The sequence below is a fragment of the Saccopteryx leptura genome, chromosome 3, assembly GCF_036850995.1.
Source record: "Saccopteryx leptura isolate mSacLep1 chromosome 3, mSacLep1_pri_phased_curated, whole genome shotgun sequence".
NCBI lineage: Eukaryota > Metazoa > Chordata > Mammalia > Chiroptera > Emballonuridae > Saccopteryx > Saccopteryx leptura.
The window spans coordinates 343,097,574-343,103,942 of NC_089505.1; the positions used below are offsets into that span (position 1 = coordinate 343,097,574).

At 40.6% G+C, this 6,369-nt stretch overlaps 1 non-coding gene and 1 pseudogene across 1 annotated transcript; both read right to left on the bottom strand.

Annotated features, from left to right (window-relative positions):
- Positions 1 to 1,850: 1,850 nt before the first annotated feature.
- On the bottom strand, positions 1,851 to 2,285 carry LOC136398057 (NADH dehydrogenase [ubiquinone] 1 alpha subcomplex subunit 12 pseudogene; annotated as a pseudogene).
- A 3,682-nt stretch (positions 2,286 to 5,967) lies between these two features.
- On the bottom strand, positions 5,968 to 6,131 carry LOC136401737 (U1 spliceosomal RNA). Its single transcript, XR_010750741.1, has one exon. It is a non-coding gene; the product is annotated as a U1 spliceosomal RNA (small nuclear RNA).
- Between the last annotated feature and the right edge of the window lie 238 nt (positions 6,132 to 6,369).

Genomic DNA, 6,369 nt, shown 5'->3' on the forward strand with positions numbered 1-6,369 from the left:
TTTTTATCTATATATAACTTCACACACACACTAACTGGGCCAGGTGCAGAAGACATGGTCTCGCCTATCACATCTTTACACACTAGGTTAGCTCTTTCCCAGAGGGCATAGTCTTACTCACTTGCCTTAATGGCTTTTAATATTATATCCTAACTTATTTCTCTCTATTTTCTATATTTTTCTATATTTCTGTATATTTATTTATTATAACATTATCTTACCATAACATATCTGTTAAATGAATTGAATGAATGAGAAACTGTTAAATTTTCCTTCTAGAATCCAAAGGCCTACATGAGTAAGGCTATTTGTTGATCTTTCTTCCTTCCCCTTTGACCACTTCTCCTGAGACAGCCTCTGGTCCACTGAATTGACGAGTAAGTCTCTCCTTTTCTCTACTTCTTTTCTAGTCAATCCAGCTACTAACCATTATGCCAAGGCTCTAAGAGATGTATCTCTTAGAATAGTCCATTCAAATGCAACTGCTCCATTTCTTACCAAACTTGCTTCTGAATCCCTGCCATGCTGAGCATGACTATGTAATGAGAAGGATCTCTTTACCCATCTTAACTTTGCTTTCTCTCCTCTGAGCCCAGCTCTGGCCCTTCTGATTCTAAAGAATAAAAGAGAAGGTCAAAGCTGAAAGTTCTAACTTTCCAGCTTACAGTGTGCCTTCCCTAGGTTCATACCCAATGTGCTGTTGTAATAAGATTGAAAGACATTTGATAATCCCTTTAATCACTTCATTCCCATAGATAAAATATTTTAGACTCTCTCTCTCTCTCTCTCTCTCTCTATATATATATATATATATATATATATATATATATATATATTTTTTTTTTTTTTTTTTTGGTATTTTTCCGAAGCTGGAAACGGGGAGAGACAGTCAGACAGACTCCTGCATGTGCCCGACCTGGATCCACCCAGCACACCCACCAGGGGGCGACGCTCTGCCCCTCAGGGGGGTCGCTCTGCCGCAACCAGAGCCTCTCTAGTGCCTGGGGCAGAGGACAAGGAGCCATCCCCAGCGCCAGGCCATCTTTGCTCCAATGGAGCCTCCGCTTAGGGAGGGGAAGAGAGAGACAGAGAGGAAGGAGAGGGGGAGGGGTGGAGAAGCAGATGGGCGCTTCTCCTGTGTGCCCTGGCTGGGAATCGAACCTGGGACTTCTACACGCCAGGCCGACGCTCTACCACTGAGCCAACCGGCCAGGGCTAGTCTCTATAGTTTTAAGATACTTAAATGGGGAGCTGAGGTTATGTTTGGGGCAAGAGTTTTGGAGGAGGATGGCAGTAGGTTTCTAATAAGAAGCTTTCTCGTCTTTCTGAATCCTTTTATTTCTACACTAGTTTTCAAAATTCCTGTTATCTGTGATGCCTGATAAAGCCTGTGGCATACACTGTTGGATACCTAAGCAAATGGATCCCACACCTCACTCTTCCTCAGTGGCAGACCCCTGTTGAGATGCTTGCTCTCCCACAAGACTTGGTGCACATAGAAGTTGTCAGAATTCCCAGTCTAAAGAATGTGGGTCTTGGTTTGTCCAAAGCAATGGAATCATGGTAACTCTATTTCCCTTGCCGGTGATGGCTTAGGATGAGTCACGCCACCCACTTCTGGAAAATGAGACAAGAGGGAAAAGCTGGTATATGAGCTATGCTTTTGAAAAATCATTTTTACTTTTAAAGAGCAGCACAGAAGAAGAAAAATTACTGTTCACTGGTGAAGATATGATTGTTGAAATTGTTGCAGCTATTTTTTTTTTTAAAATAGAGTTAACAGGAAGCAGTAAAAGTGCAATTACATGAAAAGCCCATATTTTACATGTTTAAATTGTTTTTCATTGTTTTTACTTGTAAATTGTTGAAAGTGGGGCCCACTCTTGAATCTCCTTTCTTGTGGTGGAGTAAGGCACATCTTGTTCTGGAGCGCTACTCATATTGAATTTATGGTTTGTCCAAACGAATTTATAAGCAATAGGTAGTTTCGTTGTTGGAGAAGCATCAGTCATATAATGAAGCCAACAACGCCATCCAGGGGGCACCCTGTTTCCACTTATATCTCAGAATGTGTTTTTGCCATTCATTTCAGTGGTATATATTGGGTGTCAGTGACAGCCAAAAGACTACTTGTTTTCATTGTATTTGTTTCCATAGGTGTCTTCCTCCACTGATGTATCAACCGCTCACATCATTTGCTCAGAAGAAAATGCAGAGAGAGCCTTGAGGGCTCCATGGCTGCTGACCTGCTGGAGCCTGTGCTTCAGGACCTGCAGGGCTTCCATCTCAGCCCATAGGCCTGTGGCAGCTACGTTAATACCAGGAGAGGTGCTAAAGTTGGGCAGGACTGAACTGGTAAAGAAGAAATTGATTGAAGGTATATACATAGCCTGCCCTATCTCAGATCTTCTTATTCTGTGACATTATAACTTTTCTTTATTTATATGACTTAGAATGAAGGCTTTTATTACTGTAGCCAAAAGCTCATCAATGGATACAGAGCCCTTCTGTTGGGTCAGGTGAGGAAAAAAAAATTAAGGGGCTAAGGTGACTTCCCGCCACCATGGGTGTGAAGAGTGGATACAAAGGACACCAGGCTGGAGTTTCCATCTGGATAAGGGAACCTGAAGAAATAGACCAAAGGAAAATAGGCTCCACGCAGTCTAGTTTCTGCTGTGTCACATGAAAATAAAATGGTACCCTGATGGGAAAAAATGACAAATAAAAATAATTTCCATATTTCCTTGGCTTCTCTAAAATACCAAAAGATGTAGGGTGAGATTTTTTTTCACAACTTATATAAAAAAGTTTTAAAAAAATAAAGGCTTCTCTCTACTTCTGTGACCTCAGCATTAACCATAAAAATGTGAGCTATGTCCCAAACCTCCTTCTCCTCCAATTCTAACTCCCGATCTACAGCTGCTCATCGCCACACAAAGCTCCTGCCATAGCTTCTTTCCAACTTCCTCTTCCGCCTCTCACAGGACAATGGCCTTCTTTCTTCTTTCCCATGTCAATTTCCTGACTTTGCCTAAGCCCCTTTTTTCTCTATCATTGCCCTGATCCTTTTGCACAAAACCCCAAGAACTTATATGGTGAAGTCAGACAGACTTCTTGCCTGGCCACGAGCACAGGCTGTGAACACCCCCATTTCATATATCACTACTATTCTCAAAAAACTCACAGCTCCAGGCTAAAAAACTCTTCAGGACAAATGACCTCGTTTCTTCAAAAAATAAGTTACAAGGTAGGAGGGGGAGAGAAAGACAAAGGAGGAATGTGCAGATGTATTGTAGAAAGACTGAAGAAACATTTTATCAACCAATTATAATGCATGGACCTGATCCAAGTTTTGATTTCACTTCCTCTCCCCCCGCCCCCAAATGCTCATTTAATGACATTTATGAGATAAGTCAAAATTAGGGCACTAACTGCATATTTGGTAATACTAAGCAAACATTGCTAATTTTATTTGTAATAATAGTATTGCAGTTACATTTCTTTAAAGAGCTGTTAACTTTTAGAGCTATTTACTAGAATATTTGCAGGCCCAATTATAAGGTCAGATATTTGCTTTAAAATAATATGGAAACTGTAGAGGTAGCCACAAAATGGCCCTTATTGAAGCTGGGAATTGGGTACATAAAGGCTCATTATTTTATTTTTGTGTTTAAATTTCTCTGTAATAAATGATAATGATGGAGGTAGATAATAGATGGGTAGATAGATAGAAAGATGGAGAGTGAGAAAGAGAAAATATTTTATAGAATAGATGACAGATAAACCTAAAAACACCACTAGTAAGTGGCTTAGTGAAGGCTGCTTAGCTGGTCCCAGGAAGAATCATTATCTTGGAGACTATTGTTTCTGTGAGCATGTGCCATGCACATCAATTGTAGGAAATCACCTATTGGATCTTGAACCTTCTATAACTTGGATTAAGGAACTTTAGTTAAAACTCTTTCAGTGTGAATGGTGATGTGAATGTAATCCCCTGCTGCAAACATAGGGAGATAGGTTTCTTGGATGCAAACACCAAGAAACTGTGTGAGTGACCTTTGTGCAAAAAAAAAAGAATGTTTGTGAATGGGCTTTAGGAAATTAGTATAGAGGTTTATAGATTACCCCTCCTTTTGTGTTTGTTAATTAGCAAAAGATAAAGAATATACTGACTAAAACTAGCCTTTTTTCCATATCAGCAAGAAGTACATTAGTCATTCTTTCCCCTTATTACCTGATCTTCCTCCTGTACAATTCTGTTACCTTTGTTCTTGTAAAAAAGATTCTGCTTCTGATCAATAAAAGCTCTGAGAGAAGGAGACTCAGGAGGTCAGTCGCTCTTGACTGCCTCTCCCTCTTCTCTTGACGATAGTTTGTGTCTTGTGCAGTTTTTCCACATGGCACTGGTAGTTCCCAGCAGGCTGGAGGACTAAAATCAATAATCTACCTATGTAATTTCTGTTTTAGAACCTGTGCTTCAGGCCCACTACATGGTATTTGCAATGAATCTGAAGGGTGCCGTGACTTTTCTAGATTTGCTCAATGTCTGATGTAGGGCCAGAGACCACTGCCATCATGGCCATGCAGGTTCTTATTGAATTCAGACAGACAGTAAACAAAGAGTGGAGCCAAAAAAATGGTGGGCCACTTCTTTATTAAAGTCTCGCACTGGAGGACAAGCAAACACACAGGGAAGACTGCTTCCTTCTCATTCAGAGCTCCCAAAGCCCTGACACATTCTCTGGTTCCACAGCCAAGAGAATCTTCTCCCGTTTCTCCTAGAATCAAAGGCCCCACCAGTCTTAGTGGAGCTTGCAAAGCCTCTTAGCTCTGGTTCCCCATCTGCACACCCTCTCTTTCCCTGTCAACATGACTTCTTCCTCAGCACTCTGCATTCTTTCCATTCCTTCTGCTCCTCTCTGCAAACATGGCTTATTTCTGCCTCTTCTCCTTCTTCTCTCCAAAACAGGCTGGGGGCAATCAAAATCCCTCCCCCAGCAAACATTAGCAAAACAGTGGCTCCTCCCAAGCAGGAAAGTAATTTGCAATTTCACAGACCACATATACCTGGCACTGCCCCGCACCATTTTGAAACAATAAAAGTGAGCAAACTAAAAAAAATACAAATTTTACAAACTCATTTGCCCAACACCCAACTAGCCACTTCATATATCTATATGGAGAAAATTTCCTCACTCTAGTCTTTGTCGACACATCTGCTTGACAGGGTGGTTAAGCCCAGGCCAAGTCATTAGATATGTCTGTGCCAATTGTCTTTTCACCATTATAGCATGAGCATCCGCTATAAATGGAGCTTTTTAATGCTACCATATCTGTCTTTCCTAATGTGTGTATTCATGTTTTCATCTCTTTTCCAAATTTAGTATGGTCATTTGTGAAAAGGAGGCCAGAGGCCAAAGTATATTTCAAAAATCTCATTTGAAGTTGTTTCAGAGGATGTAAAATTATTTTTCATTCATTGTGACTCACTCTTTTATGAAAGACCTAAATTCAGATGCAAATATCATCAACATATTCACTCAGTTTTGTTAATCTGGATTTGTTAGCTTCATTTCTAAGGCTCTACCACAATTCTTTTTCATGACTCATTTTTATTCATACAATCCAGTGCCAGTGTCTAACACTGTGGAACTGATTGTGGACATTAGATACTAAAATAACTCTCAAACTCAAAACATTTGTAGTTTTCTGTAACTTGGAGTTCCCTTTGTATGCATTTATCCACCTAAAAAAATATTTCTTACTTATTTATCTTTGCAATTCTTTTGCCCACATTAGAAGTTTAGCCTGTAGGTTAGCATGTTTAAGATTAGGAAGTTTATTCTCTCAAATCCTAGACTTAAAAGAATTTCTGAAGAAGATTGTCCTATAACAGGAGAAGGGGACCAGGGAGAGGGCATTTGTCTTTTTCTTCCTTGTCTAATATCTGACCTCCTTTTTGTTTTTTAGGGGCGAGCACTAGCACAGTTCCTCACTACCACTTATTATGCAGTCGAGTTTCCCACATTTGGAGAAATTGCTGGGGTCCGCATATCCAGAGTTTAATGGATAAGCCTCACCCTGGAAAAACCCCCTTCATGATCACAGTGTCTCCCCTGCCAGGTAAGTATGACCTCCCTTTTATGTTTCAGAAACTCTCGGAACACGAGTGTCAGTAGGAAGCTGAGTCCATCAGCTACTGTAAAAGACAAAAACCTTGCTCTCTGAGCCTCTGAGCTGGCTACTGTTCAGACTTATGGTCCAGGTTCAGCCAATCTAAGGCACCTGACTTGGATTTGGAGTCTGGAGCTAGTGACATAAAAAAGCAGACAGGGATTTATTTCTGTTGCAGAAGCAGCTGCAGCAAAA